Source organism: Nomascus leucogenys, chromosome 14, assembly GCF_006542625.1.
Source record: "Nomascus leucogenys isolate Asia chromosome 14, Asia_NLE_v1, whole genome shotgun sequence".
Lineage (NCBI taxonomy): Eukaryota > Metazoa > Chordata > Mammalia > Primates > Hylobatidae > Nomascus > Nomascus leucogenys.
The window spans coordinates 38068239-38091657 of NC_044394.1; the positions used below are offsets into that span (position 1 = coordinate 38068239).

Consider the following 23419-nt stretch of genomic DNA (forward strand, 5'->3'; position numbering starts at 1 on the left):
TGTGTGCTCATGCACACGCACGCGCACACACACACACACAGACACACACACCAGAAACACATACCCCATACACTTTTTTTTTTTTTTTTGAGACAGAGTCTCACTCTGTCATCCAGACTGGAGTGCAGTGGCGCCATCTCCACTCACTGCAACCTCTGCCTCCTGGGTTCAAGCGATTCTCCTGCCTCGGCTTCCCGAGTAGGTGGGATTACAGGTGAGCGCCACTGTGCCCAGTTAATTTTTGGATTTTTAACAGAGACGGGGTTTCACCATGTTGGCCAGGCTGGTTTCAAACTCCTGACCTCAGGTGATCTGCCCACCTTGGCCTCCCAAAGTGCTGGGATTACAGGTATGAGTCACCGTATTCGGCCTCCATACCCTTTTTAAACAAATCAATTTGCACTGGATATACCATTTTGTAACCTGGTGTTTCCATTCAACAAAATGTTATGAAAGTTTTCCATAGACCTTATTTCATATGATAAAATATTTCATTTCATGGATGCAACCAATTTATTTAACTAATACTGTAACTGATGAATCTAATGACCTTATGTACAATGCAATGATAAACATTCTTGTATGTACATATTTTTCATTAATAAAACCTTAATTGAGATATACATACAAAAATACAGAAATCATAAGTACATAGCTTGATAAGTCATAGAAAAATAGATATAGCCAGGCAACACCTCCCAACTCAAGAGATAGAGCAATACCAGCATCTCAGAAGCTCCCTTTGTGCCCCTCCCAATCGCTACCCCTTTTCTCTTCCCTAGTCTTAACTACTATTCTGATTTCTATCATTATAGATTAATATTGCCTGGTTTTGTACTTTATATGCATGGAATTCTATGATATGTATTATTTTGTGCTTGGCTTCTTTTGTTCAACATTATAAGTGTGAGATTGATTAATGATATTGTAGCTTTGGTTTGTTCATTTTCATTGCTGTATATTATTTCATGACACACGTATAACATAATTTATTCATCCACTTTTATTGTTAATGGACATTTGGATTGTTTCCAGTTTTTATTTATTAAGAAAAATATTGTTCATGAACATTCTTCTACATTTATTTTTGTGCACATATGTACACATTTCTGGAGTATACGATAGGATTGTTGAGTCATAGTATATTTTCAACTTTCAATTTATTTTCACTTCCGAAAGAGTCGTATCAGTTAAACTCCTCCCAGCAATGTGTGAGAATTCACATTGTTCCATATTTTCTGCAATACTATGGTGTCAGTCACTTTGGTTTTTAGCTGTGCTGGTGGGTGTGAGGTTATATCTCATGGTTTTATTTTACATGAGGTTGAGCACTTTTAAATATATTTATTGAATGTTTGGACATCTCTTTTGTAAAGTGCCCGTTCAAGACTTGATCATTTTTCCATTGGGTTGCTGTCTTTTTCATTCTAACAATTCTTTGTACGGTCTGGATGTAAGTCCTTTGTCAGTTATATGTTGCAAATATCTTTGCCAGTGTGTGACTTATGCTACTGCACTCTTTGTGGTATCCTTTGGTGAACAGTAGTCCCTAATCTTAATGAAATCCAGTTTATTAATCTTTTCCTTTTTAAATAAGTGCTTTTTTTGTCCTATTTAAGAAAGTTTTGTCTACCTCAAGGTCATGAAGATAGTCTCATGTTTTCTTCTAAATCTGTTGTTTCACCTTTTGCATTTAGATCTGCAATCCACCTAGAATTGATTTTTAGGTATGGTGCGAGGTGGGGTCAAATTTCACTTTTGGGTGTGTATATTCCATTGATCCAATACCATTTAATGAAGAGAATGCCTGTTTTCTACTGCTCTGAAATGCTACCTTTGTCACTAATTGAGCGTCTGCATATGTGTGGGACTGTTTCTGTACTCTCTATTATTCTCCATTGATTTATTTATCTATCTTTTCACACAGACCACCCTGCCTCAGTTACTATAGTTTTATGATAAATGTTGATATCTGATTATGTCTGTTATCCCACCTTGTTTTCTTTCTTCAGTAAGTATTGATAAGACTAAAGAGAAAGAGGAATTTTTATATACTGTTAGTGGAATGTAAACTGGTACACATACTTTGAAAAACAGTTTGGCAGTACATGATGAAGATTCATATATGCTATGACCCAGAAATTCCACTCGTATGTATATACCCAACAGAAATGTGTCCACATGTACACCAACAGGCATGTACAAGAATATTCTTAGTGACATATTTTTTGGAACAAAAATCTGAAAATAACACAAATTGTCCTTCAACAGTAGAATGGACTAATGTATTGTGGTATATTCATCTACACAGCCACATAAATAAATGGATCCAGTGTAAGAGACTGTGTTCCTCTGCAACTACAGTGCCTGTCAGGCGGCTCCTCCATAGCTTCAGCTCTTGCTGGGATTCAGTAACACGTTTCTTTCTCTTGCTTTTCAGGCTTAGGGGTGGTAACAGTTTTTCACTGTTTCAAGTCAGTGTGCTCTGACAGTAATCCTGTCCACACCTCTGTGCACAGCTCCTTCATAACATCTCTTAATTGGATCATACATGGTGAATTCTGTTTGGTGCCAGGACCCTGAATGACATACACACACACACACACACACACATACACACACACACATACACACACACGCACTTTTCATGTGGATGCATACGCATGATCGTATTATACATACAATTATTAAAAAGTTTTATACAATTAATTATTCTAATACAGTTCTATTTCCTTTTCTTAGATTACCAGGTTCTGAAACTCAAAGGGACTTCAAAAGTCAACCTGTCTAATCCCAACTTTGGGTAGATCAATTGTTTTCACCATGTAACAGATGGGCCACTATGGGCCAGAGAGGTTAAACCCCTTGTTCCTGGTTACACAGCTGGATGGGTGGCTACGTGAAGACTAGAACCTAATCCCCTGATACTGAGCACAGTGAAGTGCCATTTCTCTTATACACTGGCTTTCAAACTTGGCTGCACTTTAGAATCACCAGAGAGCTTTAAAGAATATTGATGCCTGGGTCCCACCTCCAGAGAACTTGATTTAATTGATTTCGATTTAACATTTTACTGAAACATATTTTAAAGATATTTGTATTATATTTTAATTTTTATTATAAAATAAAACATCACAATAGAATATCACACAGATCAAATGCCTGGTTTAATGAATTATTTTAAGGTGAATACCACCCAGATTTTTTAAAAAATAGAACTTTGCCAGCCACTCTGGAAGCCCCTTCAGTGTAACTCATCCCAGCCACAATCTCTCCTCCTCCCCTAAATAACATCCTGATTTGTTTTATTTATTTATTTATTTATTTATTTATTTATTTATTTATTTATTTTAGAGACAGAATCTCTCTCTGTCACCCAGGCTGAAGTGCAATAGCAAGATCATGGCTCACGGCAGCCTCCACCTCCCAGGCTAAAGTGATCCTCCTGCCTCAGCCTCCTGAGTAGCTAAGACCACAGGCCCATGCCACCATTCTCAGTTAAATTTTTTTCTTTGTTTGAGATGGAGTTTCGCTTTTGTTGCCCAGGCTGGAGTGCAATGGTGTGATCTTGGGTCACTGCAACCTCTGCCTCCCAGGTTCAAGCATTCTCCTACCTCAGCCTCTCAAGTAGCTGGGATTACAGGCATGTGCCACCAAGCCTGGCTAATTTTTGTATTTTTAGTAGAGACGGGGTTTCACCATGTTGGCCAGGCTGGTGTCGAACTTCTGATCTCACATGAACTGTCCGTCTCGGCCTCCCAAAGTGCTGGGATTACAGGCATGAGCCACCATGCCTGGTCCTTGGTTAATTTTTAATTTTTAATTTTTCTCTAGAGATGAGATATTGCTATGTTCCCAGGCTGGTCTCATATTTCTGGCCTCAAGCGATCCTCCTGCTTTGGCCTCCTAAAGTGCTGGGACTGCAGGTATGAGCCACTGTGTCCAGCCATCCTAACTTTTATAGTGATTGGTTCCTTGAAGTTTTCTTTTAGTTTTACCACAGGAGTGTGCATCCATAGACACTGTAGTTTGCTCTTGCCCATTAGAAGATATATCTTTTTAAGTATCTTTGAATCTGTGGGTTCCTCCTCCACCCTTTATTTTGCATACAAGCCTTGTGACCTGTACTCTCCCACAGTCTGGATTTCGTTATTTGAATTCTCTTGGTACAGTTCAATGTGTTTCTGTGTCCTCTGTATTTCCTGTAAATAGACAGGTGATCCAGAGGTGGATTAGATACAGGTTCGATCCCTTTGACAAAACTATGGATACTGTATGGCAGGACTGTAGGAGGCACAGATTGTCTTGTTGTCATTTTTTAACGATCTTAATAGCTGCAAAGTGTCAATATCTATTATTCACTGCAGAATTGTCAACTGCTGATATTCTATCATTTCTATTTATGAGTTGGAATACTTTTATAAAAACACACGTTCTCTCATCTACTGTTTTGTTTTCCAGGAGTAAAGTTCATATAGAAAAGGCAGGTACTATAGTCTAAATGTCTATGTCTCCCCAGAATTCATATATTGAAATCCTAACCCCCAAGGTGATGGTATTAGGAGGTGTGACCACTGGGAGGTGGTCAGGCCATGAGGGCTCTTAGTCCCTTAGACCATGTGAGGACACAGCAAGAAGGTGCCATTCTATGAATCCAGAAATGGGCCCTCAGCAGAATCCAACCATGATGATATCCTGATCTTGGTCTTTCCAGACTCCAGAATGGTGAGAAATAAAATTCTGTTGTTTATTTATTTCTTTATTTAATTTAATTAATTCGTTTATTTATTTTTGAGACAGAGTCTCTCTCTGTCACCCAGGCTGGAGTGCAGTGGCACAATCTCAGCTCACTGCAACCTCCACCTCCCGGGTTCAAGTGATTCTCCTGCCTCAGTCTCCCGAGTAACTGGGACTACAGGCACATGCCACCACACCCAGATAATTTTTGTATTTTTAGTAGAGATGGGGTTTCACCATGTTGGCCAGGCTGGTCTCGAACTCCTGACCTCGTGATCCGCCCACCTCAGCCTCCCAAAGTGCTGGGATTGCAGACATGAGCCACTGTGCCCGGCCTATTTATTTTTTAGAGACAGAGTCTCGTTCTGTCATCCAGGCTGAAGTGCACAACCATAGCTCACTGTAACCTTGAACTCCTGGGCTCAAGTGATCCTCCCACCTCAGCCTCCCAAGTAGCTGGCACTACAGGCCGAGGCCACCATTCTCAGCTAATGTTTTCTTTTTTTGTAGAGATAGGGTCTCACCAGGTTGTCCAGGTTGGTCTCAAACTTCTGGCCTCAAGCGATTCTCCTGCCTCGGCCTCTCAAAATGTTGAGCTTACAGGCGTGAGCTACTGCACCTGGCCTTCTGTTGTTTATTAGCCAGCCAGTTTATAGTGTCTTGTTATAGCAGCCCAAGTGAACTGAAAGAGCAGGATAAATGTTCTATTTATTCCTTTTATTTACCAGTTTTCTTTATATATATATATATTTTTTTATTATACTTTAAGTTCTAGGGTACATGTGCACAACGTGCAGGTTTGTTACATATGTATATATGTGCCACGTTGGTATGCTGCACCCATTAACTCATCATTTACATTAGGCATATCTCCTAATGCTCTCCCTCCCTCCTCCCCACCCACCACAACAGGCCCCGGTGTGTGATGTTCCCCTTCCTGTGTCCAACTGTTCTCATTGTTCAATTCCTACCTGTGAGTAAGAACATGCGGTGTTTGGTTTTTTGTCCTTGCGATAGTTTGCTGAGAATGATGACATAGGCATGGGCAAGGACTTCATGTCTAAAACAGAAAAAGCAATGGCAACAAAAGCCAAAATTGACAAATGGGATCTAATTCAACTAAAGAGCTTCTGCACAGCAAAAGAAACTACCATCAGAGTGAACAGGCAACCTACAGAATGGGAGAAAATTTTTGCAATCTACTCATCTACAAAGAACTCAAACAAATTTACAAGAAAAAAACAACCCCATCAAAAAGCAGTTGAAGGATATGAACAGACACTTCTCAAAAGAAGACATTTATGCAGCCAACAGACACATGAAAAAATGCTCACCATTACTGGCCATCAGAGAAATGCAAATCAAAACCACAATGAGATATTTACCAGTTTTCAAGGCAAAAAATTGGTGCCCTATCATCCTTTGAAGGTGACTAATTCCTTTTGTCAAACAAATATCGATACTTTGATCTTAGATTTAGACATATTTGATGAGTTTCAAGCTATTACAGCAATTATAATTATTGAAGCTCTTCAGTGACAACTGGACAATGTGTGCCTACCATAGTCCTGTCATACAGTACCCATAGTTTTGCCATAGGGATTGAACCTATGTCTAATTCACCTCTGGATCAGCTATTTGCAGGAAATACAGAGTATAGGGAAACACACTGAACTGCACCAAGAGAATTCAAATAACAAATTGTTGACCTATGGCCAATGGGAGCCTCCTCAAGTTGGCCTCTGAGTCCTTTTGACATAACTCTAGTAGTCTTTGATGGCGTGCTTGCAATCTGGTATTACACGATACTCCAGGTTCATCTTGTATTTTTCCTGCCCCAAACTTGGGATCAACTATTGCTTTGGGTAAACTCTTAAACCATGTTTTTCCTCTGCTCTCACACCACAACAATCAACACAGAAGACTTCTGTGACCAAATATACGGGGGTTTCCCCCCAACTACAAGCAGTGAACACCAGCTGGGTGTCTTCTAATTCAACTCCTACTCTATGTACCTGGAGATAACATCAGATTCCACAGGTCGAGGGCTCAGACCCCAAGATTGCCCCCTCCTTCAGACACCAGTTCCAAGTTTGGGCCTCTGGAAGTTCTGACTGACCAGCTTCAAGTTGGGGTTCCCATGACCTCCTCTTTGGGCTTGATTAACTTGCTGGAGTGTCTCACAGAACTCAGGGAAACACATTTACCAGTTTATTATAAAGGATATTACAAAGAAAGCATATGAAGAGATGTGCAGGGCAAGGTATGGTTGAAGGGTTGCACAGCTTCCAGGCCCTTCCTGGCCATGCCACCCTCCAGGAACCTCCGCTTGTTCAGCTGTCCAGAAGCTCTCTGAATCCTCTCCTTTTGGGTTTTTATGGAGGCTTCATTACATTGACAACTGTGTGGAAATGTGATTGGACAAAAAGGATATGATCTCATACTAATAGACTGAGTGGGGAAATCCAGTAAGGTCTGTTTGTTCTGATTCTTCTTGGCCTGTTGGTAAAGTATGGGACAAAACCCTCTCTGGATTGCGGGCCTTTTGACCCTTAATCAGATTAGAGTTCTGACTGGGCAGGTAAAAGGAGGACAGGACAAGGTGAGAGAGTTTCTGTTTCCTGAGGCCTGCTCCTGAGGCCTAAAGCACCCCAACATTATTATAACAAAAGACTGTAACAAGGGCTATGGGAGTTATGAGACAGGAACTGTGGGCAAAAACATATATATATATACACACACACACACACATACATACATATACATATATGTATATATGTACATATAAACATACATATATATGAAAACAAACATATATATATATATATATATATATATATATATATATATATAAAATCATAGTATCACGCCAATTTCTTGAGAAGTCCTGGTTTCTCTTAGTGAGAAATGATACTTCAAGGCCCCAGTCTGGGTGCTAAGAGATGTTCATTGGTACCTCATTGTTATTGTCTTTATGATTTTTTTAGTGGACAAAGTGAAATAATCCATGAGTTTAATATTTACAGTTAGATAATTTTTGTATCAATAGGACTTTTGTTTAACCCCTTCTCTATTATACCTGTGTATTCTTTCTTTTCTACTGAGAATCCTTGTTCTTGAGGATGATAGAATTAGAATATGTTGTAATTGTATATTTGTTTTATCCCATATTACCCACACAAGAGTATCAGAATAACAGTGCTAATACTCCCACTGACATAATTACTGAAAACATTTTAAACTTTGCATATATTTTCTCTGTTCTCTCTCATCATTTAAAAATAGTTGTATTATTGGGACAACTAGATACCCATATGCAAAAGACTGTGGTTGGATCCCTACCTCACATCCTAGACAAAAATTAGCTCAGCATGGATCAAAAACAAAAATGTAAGAGCTAAAACAATAAAACTCTTAAAAGAACACATAGGTGCAAATCTTTGTGACCTTAGATTAGGCAGCAGTTTCTTAGCTATGACATCAAAAGAACAAGCAAGAAAAGAAAAAATAGACAAACTGGGCATCATTAAAATTAAAAACTTTCATGCTTCAAAGGATACCATCCATCAACAAAATGAAATGGCAACTCACAGAATGGGAAAAATATTTGCAAGTCATCCATCTAATAATGGACTTATATCTAAAATATACAGGAAACGATTACACCTCAATAATAAAAGACAAATAATCCAATTTAAAAATGGGCAAAAAATCTGAATAAACATTTCTTGAAAGAAAATGTACAAAGGGCCAGGTGCAGTGGCTCACGCCTGTAATCCCAGCACTTTGGGAGGCCGAGGCAGGTGGATCACCTGAGGTCAGGAGTTCGAGACCAGCCTGGCCAACATGATGAAACCCCATCTCTACTAAAAAAATACAAAAATTAGCCAGGCATGGTGGTCTGTGCCTGTAATCTCAGCTACTCGGGAGGCTGAGGCAGGAGAATTGCTTGAACCTAGGAGGCAGAGGTTGCAATGAGCCAAGATCACGCCACTGCATTCCAGCCTGGGCAACAGAGCAAGACTTCATCTCAAAAAAAAGAAAGAAAGAAGGAAAGAAAGAAAGAAAGAAAAAAGAAGAAAGAAAGAAAGAAAGAAAGAAAGAAAGAAAGAAAATGTACAAAGGACAGTAAGTACATAAAAATGTTCAACATCGTTAGCCAATAGAGAAATGTAAAATGAAAACCACAATGAGATGCTATTTCACACCTGCTAGGGTGGCTCTAATAAAAAAGGACGTAGAGAAATTGGAACCTTCACACAGTGCTGGTGGGAATGTTAAATGGTGCAGCTGCTTTGAAAAATAGTCTGGCAGTTCTTCAAAAAGTTAAACAGACTTACCCTACAATCCAGCAATTTCACTCCTAGGTATCTACCCAAGAGAAATGAAATGTTTGTGTCTACACAAAAACTTGTATACAAACATTTATAGCAGTGTGATTTGCAATAGCCAAAAGGTAGAAAAAACCCAAATGCCCATCTATTGATGAATGGATAAACAATAAACATGGTATATCCATATGATGGGATATTGTCCAACCACGAAAACAAAGTGAAATGCCGATACATGCTACAACATGAATAAATATTGAAAACATTATGCTAAGTGAAAGCAGCCAGCCACAAAGAAAACACATAATACATGATTTCCTTTGTATGAAACATCCACAGTAGGCAAATCTACAGAGACAGAAAGTAAAGTAGTGATTACATAGGACCGGGGGCAAGGGTGAAGGGTTTAGGGGGTGTGGGATTTCTTTTGGGGGTCATGAAAATGTTTTCAAATTGATTGTAGTGATGAATGCACAACTCTCTAAATATATGAGAACCCACTAAATTGTAAGCTTCAAATGGGTAAACTATATGACGTGGAATATATATCAGTAAAGCTGTGTTTAAAAAGTAAAAAATTTTAAAAAGTTGTATTACATTTGTCTTGTCAGACCACGTAGTCATATATACATATATAATTTTTTTTGTCTCTTAGCCCTTATTTATTTGTAGTTCTACAGGTAATCATAATTGAATGGGCCAGGTGCAGTGGCTCACGCCTGTAACCCCAGCACTTTGGGAGGATGAGGCAGATGGATCACTTGAGGTCAGGAGTTCGAAACCAGCCTGGCCAACATGGTGAAACCCCATCTCTACTAAAAATACAAAAATTAGCCAGGCGTGGTGGCGCATGCCTGTAATCCCAGCTACTCGGGAGCCTGAGGCAGAAGAATTGCTTGAACCCAGGAGGCAGAGGTTGCAGTGAGCTGAGATTGTGCCACTGCACTCCAGCCTGGGCAACAGAGACTATGTCTCAAAAAAAAAAAAAAAAAAGAATGCCCATCAGGTATCCTTATATTGATATATTGATGTCAACTAGAGTGACATTTTGCTGGTTGGAAATTCTTTCTGTGATAAATTTCTCAGGAAGGCTCATGAAAACAATATTCCTGAGTTTTTACATGTTGATAACAGTTTATATCCTTTATACTTGCAAATTATTTTTGCTGGATATAAAATTCTTGTGTCTTTCCTTGAATATCTTAAATATGTTAGTTCTTTTTATTTTCTCTGGCATTATGCATTGTTGTCAAAAATTCTGATGATAATCCAATTTTCTATTCGATAAGAGTCAAATGAGCCTTTTTCTACGTGACCAGAAAATGTTTCTTTCTTTTCTTTTTCTTTTTTTTTTCTTTTTTTTTTTGAGACAGAGTTTCACTTTTGTCGCTCAGGCTGGAGTGCAGTGGCACGATCTTGGCTCACTGCAACCTCTGCCTGTGGGGTTCAAGCGATTCTCCTGCCTCAGCCTCCCGAGTAGCTGGGATTACAAGTGCCCGCCACCACGCCTGGCTAATTTTTGTGTTTAGTAGAGACCGGGTTTCTCCATATTGGCCAGGTTTGTCTCGAACTCTTGACCTCAGGTGATCCGCCTGCCTCGGCCTCCCAAAGTGCTGGGATTACAGGCGTGAGCCACTGTGCCCGGCCCCTTTTGTTTTTGAAGTCTATTTATTTATTTTCAGACAGGAAACTTTTTTTAATACTTTTTTTTGGGAGTGAGGGGGCAGGAAACAGAGTCTCGCTCTGCCACTCAGGCTGGAGCACAGTTTCGTGATCTAGGCTCACTGCAACCTCTGCCGCCCAGGCTCAAGCAATTCTCATGCCTCAGCCTCCCGAGTAGCTGGGACCACAGTCATGCACCACTACACTTGGCTAATTTTTGTATTTTCTTTTTGGTAGAGACCGGGTTTCACTCTATTGGCCAGGCTGGGCTCAAGTGATCCACCTGCCTTGGCCTCCCAAAGTGCTCGGATTACAGGTGTGAGCCTCCCAAAGTTCTGGTATTACAGGTTTGGTGAAACTCGTCCAGGAAATCTTTTTATTTTTCAAATCACAAACTTTCCAAGTGTCAATTTCCTCGTTTAAAAAACATATGCGGCCAGGAGCGGTGGTTCACACCTCTAATCTCAGCACTTTGGGAGGCTGAGGCAGGTGGATAACCTGAAGTCAGGAGTGCAAGACCAGCCTGGCCTACATGGTGAAACCCTGTCTCCACTAAAAATACAAAAATTAGCCAGGTGTGGTGGCACGTACCTGTAATCCCAGCTACTTGGGAGGCTGAGGCAGGAGAATCGCTTGAATCTGGGAGGCAGAGGTTGCAGTGAGCCGCTGCACTCCTGCCTGGGTGACAGAGTGAGACTCTGTCTCAAAAAACAAACAAACAAAACAACAACAAAACATATGCTTGGATTAAATTTGCAAGTGTTATAATACCTAAAATTCTATAAAAGAAAATAAATGTTTAAAATTTCAAGCCAGTTATCCTTGTGGGAATTTACGTGGATGCTGCAAATAGAAAGAGCAAAGCAAAGGAAAATCTTACAAGTAAAATCCCACTTTTATAATTTCATATTTTCCTAAAAGTAGAGATTAAGCTATGTTTCAAAGATCTTAACTTTCATCCCACAGAATAAATATACCAATAACATTTTATTTTATAACCAATCAATTTTAGTTTCTCTATCTCCTTTACATAATATTGTGTTTGAAAACTTTTTTTTTATCATATGTGGTGCAAACACATAAGCATACATATTTAAGTGCACAGATATTGCTTCCAGTAGGATTTAAAATTGCAGTATACTGTGGTGTTGATTGTTCTGGGAAAATACTATCAGCTATGTGGTGTGCTCTTTCAATATGCAATTAAGAATCTTTTTTATTTTCAGGAAAGTGTTTTTTTTTTAAATAAATGTATAGAGTTTAATATTTGTCCTATGCCCTTGCTTTGGTTTTCTTTTATAGGAATTTCTATTACCGGTGTGTTTAATTTCCTTTACCTTTCTCTTTTCCTTTTGATCTCTCTTCATTTCTTCTTGATTTAAAAAGTTTTCCTCTTTTTCACTTTCTAGAAATTTCTCTACAGGTACTTGTTGCATTTACTTGCTTGTATTCTTTCTAGTTTAGTATTCATTTATGAAATGATGTTCTCCTCTTCTTATTCTTATTCTTTCTTGAGCTGTGTCACCTTGTTTCTGAGGCTTCCTGATTCTGAGTTAGGTTGTTGTTAATGTCTCTTAGCTCATCTTGAAATAATAGGCTACAATTTTTCTTTCTTTTGTGGGCATGTCTTTTTGGCATACTTTCATTATCTTTGGGATGTTATTCAGCTTCCCATTTTCTTTTATCTTATTATAATTTTGCATGTGATTTGACCTTGATACTACTGTGTTTTTGTTTTTGTGTGAAATCAGTTTCCCTGGACTTTGAAAAAATAAGGTGGAATTCCACAGAGCTTTTCTAATTTCACAGAGCTCCCTCTTCTGTTGCTTTTGTGTAGTGTTCAAAAATATAGTGGTTTGCTTTCTGGGATTTTCTGGCTCCATTCCCCTCTCCATTTAGGTCTAGCGTTTCTATTTCCATGTAATATCTGAGACATACATCCACTAAAAAATTATTTAGTGTTTATTTAAGATTCACACTTAACTAAACATCCTGTATTTTTCTTTGCTAAATCTGACAACACTAGTTGTGAATATTTTCCATGTGCTTTGGTTTTGCAATCTAGTTCTGCTGTTTTTATGTAGAGATTTGCAGAGATTGAAAAACTATGTGGTTGCTGCCATTGCCACTTTCCCAGAATATGCCACATAATTTTCAAACGTAATCTTCTTTCCTTTCTTTTACTGCCTTGGTGTACTTCTCCCTTCCCTTACACATATTTCACCCTGTATCTCCTCAGATAATCCATGTTCTAAACCTTGTGCACATTTTTCTATAATTTTTATTACATGTATCTAATCATACATGCCTATAAGCATTACATATGGTTTGCTGTTTTTTAAATTGTTTTAGAATTTATTATTATTATTGGTCTTTTTAATTTTGGGGGACAGAATCTCACTCTGTTGGCCAGGCTAGAGTGCAGTGGCACACTCTCAGCTCACTGCAACCTCCACCTCCGGGTTCAAGTGATTCTCCTGCCTCAGCCTCCCAAGTAGCTGGGACTACAGGCATCCATCACCATGCCCAGCTAATTTTTCTATTTTTAGTAGAGATGGGGTTTCACCATGTTGGCCAGGCTGGTCTCAGACTCCTGACCTCAGGTGATCCGTCCGCCTTGGCCTCCCAAAGTGCTAGGATTACAGGCATGAGCCACCAGGCCTGGCCTGGTTTTTCTTTTCTCTTCTTTCTTTCTTTTTTTTTTTTTAAACAAAAGATCACATAGTATACACTTTTCTTCATCTTGATTTTCTCTGTCAACAACATCCTGTGGAAATCCCTCCAACTCATAGAACTCTATTTCCCTGTTTTTCATAATATTCAGAGATGTGCATGATCTGTGATTAGTTCAACCATGTTCTTAGTGTTGGCCTTTGTAGATTTTTTGCCACTACAAATGCATCTGTAATAAACATCCTTATACAGATCCTTATAAGTGATTGCTTTTGTTTCTGTGAGAGAGACTTCTAGGAGTGTATTTAGTGAGAAAAATGTGTTTCTGATTGTTGCAGGAATGGAGATTGGGGCATTCAACATCAATGGCATCCCCCTTCAAGCACACTTTCCCAAAGAAGAGCGGGTGTAAAGCTAAAAAGGCAAAACCCCAGACTCCAATTAGTTCAGCCAAGTAAATGGCACTTGTGCAGGACTTAGATGCTAGAAGTGAGTTATGTGATAAGTCACTGAAGCATTTGACTTTTTTTGCGCAGAAGTTGAAGTTTCTCCCTACTGTCTTGTCATTAATCTCATTCATGTCTGTAAAAAGTAGTGGTGTGGGATTTCCACCGGGACCCTCCATGGTGGGATTGGGTGTTTCTCCTGGCTGCATCATCACCAAAAATTGCCTGGAAATTATTAAGATAATATTCTGTAACAAATCTCTGTTCATTAAAACATGCTACAGTAGATTCTGTTAGCTAAAACAAGTGCCCTTAACCCCTACCAGCTGTGATTGCAGTAAACAGTACTTCAGTGAAATGGGAAGGTGGAATTGGTTATCTGCCTTCGTTGCAATTGAAAGCTGTGACAATCTGTTTGACATTAGAGAATGGTTGCTGGCAGTGCATGGTACACAGTGGTGGACGATTACTTCAACTATCATCTGTGGATACCTGGAGTGAAGTACATATTGAAGATAATGCCTTGGCAGTCAAAGTAGCTGCTGTGACAGATGATGTGAAGGCCATAAGGAAAATAAAGGTTGTGACTTGGGTGGGCTATTTCTAATTGTGCTTAAGGAAAGAAAATTAAAGCTTCAGGGTTTTAAATTCTTGCCTGAAGACATGGTTAGAGAACCAGGGAATTCCTATGAATGCCCTGAAATAATCTCTCCATGTAGTCCCACATGACTGAGGGTAACTGGCTTGCTGGATTAATATAGGTTGAACTCATAGTCCTCCCTGATCTTTTAGGTAAAAACTTAGGGCATCAATTGGGAAAGGATGGCACTATGAGAATTTGGGGAAATTTGGGAAGATCTGAGGATACCAAGTACCTCAAACCCCACTGAGTTTCTCTTGATAGCAGAAGCCCTCTCACCCTTACCCTACCCCATCTTATATGCCTGTTCCTGTCCTACTTGAAGCCCTTCTTGTGATCTCACCTAACATAGTTTCCTTGTCAGCAGATGACAGTTCTCATTATCCCCCTCCTGTCCCTGCTCATTATACTGAAACATACAAGCAGTCATATTGTTTTGTGTCCCAGGGGACCAATCACAAAGTTAAACCTTAGCAAAATAATTGCAAGGTTTTGCTAATTTATTTCAACAAGACATGGGTAATATATATATGGACATGGAGTCTAAGAGATTAGGGACACACTTTTACATTGGCCTGAATTTATTTAATTTTAGAGGATCTAATTGCTTCTTTAGTTTGATTAAAACTTGGTGTGGCCTATGTGATGTGAAATTGAGATTCCAGAAACTCATACCAGAAACACATCAAAGTATGATATAAAGAAATCGGCTGGGTGTGGTGGCTCATGCCTGTAATCCTAGCACTTTGGGAGGTCCAGGCAGGTGGATCACCTGAGGTCAGGAGTCTGAGACCAGCCTGGCCAACATGGTGAAACCCTGTCTCTACTAAAAATACAAAAAATTAGCTGGGCATGGTGGCTGGCGCCTGTAATCCCAGCTACTCAGGAGGCTGAGGCCAGAGAATCGCTTGAACTCAGGAGGCGGAGGTTGCAGTGAGCTGAGATCAAGCCACTGCACTCCAGCCTGGGCAACAAGAGCATAACTCCATCTCAGGAAATCAAAAGACATGTTTTTGAAATTTTGGAGTGGATTTATTAAAGGTGGATTTGTCATTCACTCACTCCCTACCAAATTAAATTACCCTAGAAGGCTCAGAGAATATTTCTTTCACCATGACATGGAAAAGCACGAATGTAAAAAAGTGGAAATGGAGAAGGAAAAGTTGGATGAGGGATTTTGCTATAGAAATGTATACCTGGATTTTGGTGGAATGATCCTATCCCACAGTGGCAGAGACCATGAAGTAGCACTTAACCAGTAGAGAAAGGCAGCATAGCTACACAATAGGTATCAGGGATAGAGTGGTTCTCAGAATTGTCTGACCGATAGGAAACTTTGATGGTGGCTAACCTGAGGTACTCAGGGCCAAAATACATAGACAGACAACTAAGATTCTATTCAACTGTAAAACTAGAAGAAAAAAATTTGTTACATGTATGGAAAGAGTCCTGACTTAAGCTATCCCAATGAAGAGTCATGTCCTCTCACCCTTTTTCTATTTCTGAGTCAGTTCAATGACCCAGCACCCCTTGAGTGAAGGAGAGATCAGGAACCCTTGGGAGGAACCCTGTGGTAACTTAGATATATACAACTCTTATTCCTCCTCTTTCCCAAGAAGACTCAGGCCTATTTACCATGGAAACTGAGCCCCAGGGAAGACAAACATCCAGATCTCTTAGGAATGATTAGCTACTGGGCCGGAAGCAAGCTTAATCCCTGAGAAAACTGAATTCCACTGTCGTCCCCCAGTCAGGGTGGGACTTATGAGAGCTAAGTGATGAAGTTTGGGCTAGCATTCTTCTCACAGTGGCCCAGTGAGTCTTATATCCATACCGTGTTTATTTTCCTAGTTCTGGAGTTCGTAGTGGAAGTAGAAATATTCAGCTACTGGTAGAAAAATAAACATTGTTCTCTGACCCATGGAATCATGTCTATTATGGTAGAAAGGGCCAAATGTAAGTACATGGAGATTCCTCTCCCTACTGAAATTATAAACTAAAGACTATCATATCCCTTTGGAATTATGGTGATGAGGTACCATCAAACACTTGAAATACTTATAAGTAGTGATTCTTACCACATCTCCATTTCACTCACCTGTTTGGTCTTGGAGAATTTTATTGGATTACTATAAGCTTAATCAGGTAGTAATTTCAATTAGAGTTGCTGATTCTCTTTACTGGAGAAAAATTAACCCAGTGCCTCATACCTGGAAGGTGAGATTGTCTTTTTTTCTATCTCCTAGTAAGCAGATAATGCTAGAGGCAATTGCTTTTACCTGGAAGGGTCACTCATCTATCTCTATTTTCTTGGCTCAAGGTGGTCATAATTTGGTCCCTATGGACATAAGTGTCTCACCATCTTACTGGATATTACTTTGAGCCAATATATTGATGACATTCATTCTGATAGAACCTGAGAGCAGGAAATAGTAGGTATTCTCAACTCTCTGATGAGATACATGCCTGCTGAAAGGTGGTTGTGAAATCCCACAAGAATTCCAATGTGTTCCCTCATGGAAATGTTTGGGAATCTAATGTCCTGGGGAACGTTAGCTGACACCTTCAAAATGAAAAACAAGTTGTAAAATGAAAAACACCGTGCATTCCTACCTTTAAGAAAAAGGTACAATGCATGGCAGATTATTCTGGATTTTTAAGAAACATATGCTGCATTTACTGAGTAACCTTTACTTTAGCCCATTGACTAAGTAAACTGTAAGGGGGCCAGACTTCAATGAACTGCAGAATAAGAGAAATTCTGGCTTGTTGAAGCTGCTTGGCACCCAGCTTTTATGTTCCAAAGTATGAAATAGTCCTTGAAGTATTTGTGGCAGATTGGGGTGATGTATAAAGCTTGCGAAAAGCCTAGATAGAAGAATCACAGCATAGCCCCTTAGGATTTTGGAGCAAAATGAAATTCTATTAGGAAAATCACTATTCTCCTTCTGAGGCTGTGGCTTGCTAGAAGCTGATAGAGACTGAGCACCTGAATATAGTAAACTAAATGACCATGAGATCTGAATTATCAGCATAAACTGGGTATTATCTGATTTACCATGCCTTGACATAGAGTATACCTAGCAGGAGTTCATCATCAAGCAGAAGTAGTATGTATAAAATTGGGCTTGAGCAGCTCTAAGAGGCACAATTCAGTTGAATGAATAGGGGTTGTTCAATATTTACAGTGCACTTATTTTTGACATTCTATAGAAATTTTTAAACATACAGAAAGACTTGTCCAGTGAGCATCCATATACCTACCACCTAGATTCTGCCATTAACATATTCATACATATATATATATATATATAGAGAGAGAGAGAGAGAGAGAGACAAAGTCTTGCTCTGTCACCAAGGCTGGAGTGCAATAGCATGATCTCGGCTTACTGCAACCTCTGCCTCCTGGGTTCAAGCGATTCTCTTGTCTCAGCCTCCCGAATACCTGGGATTACAGGTGTTCGCCACCACACCCGTCTAATTTTTTTGTATTTTTAGTAGAGATGTTGGCCAGGCTGGTCTCAATCTCCTGACCTCATGCGATCCGCCTGGCTCAGCCTCCCAAAGTGCTGGGATTACAGGCGTGAGTCACTGTGCCTGGCCCATATTCTTATATATACATATTTTTGCACATTATCTGTTCATTCCTGTATGTATCCACAAATTTGTCTTGCTTTTTGGATGTATTTCAGAGTAACTAACCTAGTTCTCTACTTCTATTGCATATCCACCTATCCCTCAAGTCACACCTTTGGACTCTCGGGTTGTTCCTTGTGGCCAGCTGACTGAAGAGGAAAACCCTTAGCCTAGTTTACAGCTGGCACCAGACAATATTCTGTCAGTAGCGAGAAATGAACTCAGAAGCATTAGAGCACTGCTCAGAGTGGGCCTTCAAGACAGTGGTGAAGAGAAATCTGCCCAATGGGCAGAACTTATATTAGTACATTCTATTTCCTCTTTGCCTAGAAGGAGAAGTATGAATGTACCGCAATTAATAAGCAGTGATTAATTGTCTGGCCAGCCAGACGAGAGCCTTGGGAGAAATAGCTCCAGAGGGCAGGGGACAAGGGAGTCTGAGAAAGAGGTGTGGTTTCAGAATGTGAGGATATTTGTGTAAAACATGAATGCTCACCAGAAAACCTCCACAGGGGATGAAACTCTCAATAATTGAGCAGATGAGATTAGCTGCTCTGGGTTTCAGTCAGCCTTTTTGCCCAGCTTGCACAATGAGTTTATGAACTAAGTGGCTATGACAGTAGAGATGGAGGCTGTGCTTGGGCTCAATTCTATGGTCTCTCATCATCAAGGCCAACCTACCTTCCACTTGCTGAGTGCCCAGTCTTTCAGCAGCAAAATCCAATGGTAAGCACCTAATATAGTATCATAATCTAAGAAGATCAGCCAGCCACCTGGTGGCAGGTTGATTTTATTGGATCCCTGTCAACGTATTGCCCATACTAGAATAGATATTTATTCTAAATATGTATTTGTCTTGCTTGCTTACCCAACATGCTTCTGTTACAAATGCCATCCTTGAAATTACTGGATACCTTATTCCTGGCCATGGTATTCTGTACAACATTGTTTCTGGCTGAGAAAGAAGCAAGGCAATGGGCTGGCACATGCAGAAATTGCTGATCTTATCACGTGCCTCATTACCCAGAAACAACTGAGTATATGGAATGGTTAAATGGCCTACTAGACTCAGGTACTGAGCCAGCTGGAAGAGAACTGGGGAAGTTAGGCGAGGGGAGTGGGTGCTGCAAAAGTCTGAACAAGTAACTATTAATAATATATGGTGCTGTTTCTCTTACAGTCAGAATTCATGGATCTGGGAACCAAGGGGGTGAAAGTGTTAGTGTTATTTTAAAATATTATGTCTAATGACCCATGCTATAGTTCAATGTGTCCCCCAAAAGTTCACAAGCTGAAAATTTAATTGTTAAATACGTTTTAGCAATTAAAGAGGTGATTTAGGCGGTTGCCTTTAAGACGCAATTAGTCCACGAAAGCTCTACCCTCATTAAGGGATTAATGCTGTTATTGCAGGAGAGGGTTAATTATCATGAGAGTGGGCTCCCGATAAAAACATGAAGTTCAGCCTCCATCCCTCTCTGCCTCTTGCATGCATGTCTCCTCATCATATGATGCCTTCCAGCATGGATGACCCTCACCAGATGCTGGCACCTTGCTCTTGGACTTCCCAGCCTCCAGAACCATGAATCAAATAAATTTCTCTTCCTTATAAATTATCCAGTATGTGGTATTCTGTTATAGCAGCAAAAATGGACTAGGACAACTTACCAAATGTTTGCTTCCTGTTCTTTCAGTTTTTGGCTCTATTGATTTAGAAGTTTCTGTACCCAAAGAATTAATGTTTCCACCATTGGACAAAGCAAGGGCTCCACTGAATGGGAAACTGAAACTGTCACCTGATCATTTTGTATTCCTCATGCACCTGGACTAACAGGGCCAAAAGGGGATTACCATTTGGCTGGGGTAATTGATCCAGATTATCAAAGGGAAATAGGAATAATGCTACAAAACTGAGTGAGGAAAAAATATATCTGAACACAGGTGAGCCTCTGGAACACTCCCTAAGCATGGAATATCCAGTAATAAAATCTAGTGGGAGACTACAATACCCCTGTGGTTTGGATCACCCCATGGATAAAATGGCTCAACTGGCTGAGACACAGGCTGAGAAAAAGGGAACATGATGTTGACATCATAGCATTTCAGTAATGTTCTGTAACTTGTGCCCAGCTGCAGAAATGAGGACTTTAGAAGCTATCTTATGATTCCTCAAATTATGCATATACATATGTAATTACACATATATATTATTTATTTTCAATTATGCATTTTAATATTCCTTGTATCTTTCTTCCACTATTTTATATAAGGCAGATGTTTTTGTTATCTGATGCTGTGTAACAAACCACCTAAAAATTTAATGTGTTAAAACAACAATTTAGTAGCTTTCACAACTCTGTGAGATGACTGGGTACTTGTGGGAGCTAGAGTACATCTCTCCAATACAATTTTTAAAAAATTAAGTTGATCAGAGGAGTAATTCTATTGCTTATAACCAAAGAACACTAATTGGAACAGAAATTGGTACCTGAGAGTGTGTTCTAAGCAAAAGGCCCTCAAAGAAATATGGTGTATTTTGAATTGATTATCAGGCCAAATAAGACAAGAGGCAATTACACTCCAATTTCTAACTGGGGCAAGGAAATGAATAGCTCATGGGACCCAGCGGAGAAATTCCAAAAGTTCTAGGGAACTTGGGAGCAGTTGCCTACAATACACCCCAGAGCCTACTCAAATGGGCACCTTAACAAAGTGGCCCTGGTGGTGGGGATGGATACTATATATGAACTAAAAAATACGAACTTCCTTTCACTAAATTTGAGCTCACTACCACCTCTGTTATGTACACAATTGCTGACAACAGCATCCAGCTTTGAACCAGTGATATGATAGCAACAACGCCTTGAGAAGATAAGTGAGTTGAGATCATGGGGTCTCATTACGTCATGGATGAGACAGCAATTTTGGACTCACAGGAATGGGAACTTATTGCATATTTCATGTTGTGCTCACTGGTTCATCGTATACCAAATATGTCTATCTAGCTGCCTATCTAGCTATACACACACAAATATATACATACACATAGAGATATATAAAACAACATCCCTGGCTCACGCCTGTAATCCCAGCACTTTGGGAGGCCGAGGCGGGCGGATCACCTGAGGTCGGGAGTTCGAGACCAGCCTGGCTAACATGGTAAAACCCCGTCTGTACTAAAAAACAAAAATTAGCTGGGAGTGGTGGCAGGTGCCTGTAATCCCAGCTACCTGGGAGGCTGAGGCAGGAGAATCACTTGAACCTGGGAGGCGGAGGTTGTAGTGAGCTGGGATAGTGCCACTGCACTCCAACCTGGGAGATAGAGTGAGACTCCGTCTCAAAAAACAAACAAACAAACAAACAAAAAAAACAAAAAAAAACTCACAAGATTTCTCTCTACATATACCATATATTAACTTTTATAATTTTTTCTGATTATAAAAGCATTATAAAAATGAAGCTCTTAATGGATCAACTTAGCCCTTAGTGGAAATGACTCATCCTAAGGAAGACTTTGTCACCAGGAGTCAATGGCAGGTTATAATCAGTTTCCCCTCTACCCACTCAAGCACCTGGAGATTCCCTTCACTTTCTGCCCACCTAATGCCCCCAGGAGCCAGCTGGGAGAGGAAATTAAAAGTTCTCCAATAGGCAGACATATATCAGCTCCAGTGAAACCACATTTATTCCAGTGTTCTATTCAGAATCTTTTGATCAGCCAGTTCAATTTGAAGTCCATTTATTTCTTTCAACAATGTTAACCAAGCACCTCCTTATATGCCAGAGGCTGTTTTAGGGACTAGGCATGCAGTAGTACAAGAAACACACCAAATCCCTTTTCACACCACCTAGAGAGGGGTCCATACAGTGTTGTTCTGGATTGCCATCATAACTTAAAAGAAAATGTTCACAATGTCTGGAGTCCTTAATGTTCTGCAAATGAAAGAGGAGGATGTCATCAAGTTCCTTGCAGCAGGAACCCATTTAGGTGGCACCAACCTTGACTTCCAAATGGAACAGCACATTTATAAAAGGAAAAGTGATGGCATCTACACATAAATCTGAAGAGGACCTGGGAGAGGCTTCTGCTGGCAGCTCATGTCATTGAAAACCCTACTGATGTCAGTGTCATATCCTCCAGGAATCCTGGCCAGCAGGCCATGCTGAAGTTTGCTGCTGCCGCAGGAGCCTTTCCAATTGCCGGCCACTTCATTTCTGAAACCTTCACTAACCGGATCCACTGGCAGCCTTCCGGGAGCCACATATTCAGGTGTTTACTGATCCTGGGGCTGACCACCAGCCTCTCAGAGGCATCTTATGTTAACCTGCCTATCATTGTTCTGTGTAACACATTATTCTTTGCACTATGTAGACATTGGCATTCCTTGCAACAAGAGAGCTCACTCAGTGGGTCTGATGTGGTGGAGGCTGGCCCAGGAAGTTCTGAGCATGCGTGACACCATCTCCCATGAGCACCCATGGGAGGTCATGCCTGATCTCTACTTCTACAGAGATCCTGAAGAGATTGAGAAGGAAGAGCAGGCTGCTGCTGAAAAAGCTGTGACCAAGGAGGAATTTCAGGTTGAATGGACTGCTGTAGCTCCTGAGTTCACTGCTGCTCAGCCTGAGGTTGCAGGCTGGCCTGAAGGCATGCAGGTGCCCTCTGTGCCTATTCAGCAGTTGCCTACTGAAGACTGGAGCACTTAGCCTGCCACGGAAGACTGGTCTGCAGCTCCCACTGCTCAGGCCACTGAATACATAGGAACAACCACTGAGTGGGCTTAAAGCTGTTCTTCCACAGGCCCTTAAGCAACATGGAAATAAGGCTGGTGGAAAATAAACATCATTTTCTAAAACAAAAAACAAACAAACAAAAAGACAAAAATCGCTTCTCATGGAGCTTGCATTCTCATGGTGGGAAGCGAGACAAACAATAATTAAATAAATAAATTTGGGCGGTAATAAGTGCTAAGAAGAAAAATAAAACATGGGCAAGGGCATGGGTATGTTGGGTTATCAGAGAAGGCCTCTAGTAGGGCAGAGACTCTGGAATATGTTCTAGGCAGTGAGAACAGCCCGTGCAAGGGCCCTGAGGTGGCAGTGTGCTCTGCACGTTGAGGAACAGTGAGGAAGCCAGCATGGCTGGAGTAGGGTAAACAAGGGGCATGAGTAGGAGTTTAGATCTGGAGGTATTTCAATGGAAGCCAGATCATGTAGGCTCTTGTAGGCTTTGGTTAGGACTCTGGATTTTATTGTGAGTGTGGTTGAAAACCCTTGTAGCATTTTGAATAGAG

General features: G+C 40.3%; 1 pseudogene; it reads left to right on the forward strand.

Moving 5' to 3' along the window:
• Positions 1-22037: 22037 nt before the first annotated feature.
• Positions 22038-22910, forward strand: LOC100589937 (annotated as a pseudogene).
• The last annotated feature ends 509 nt before the right edge of the window (positions 22911-23419 follow it).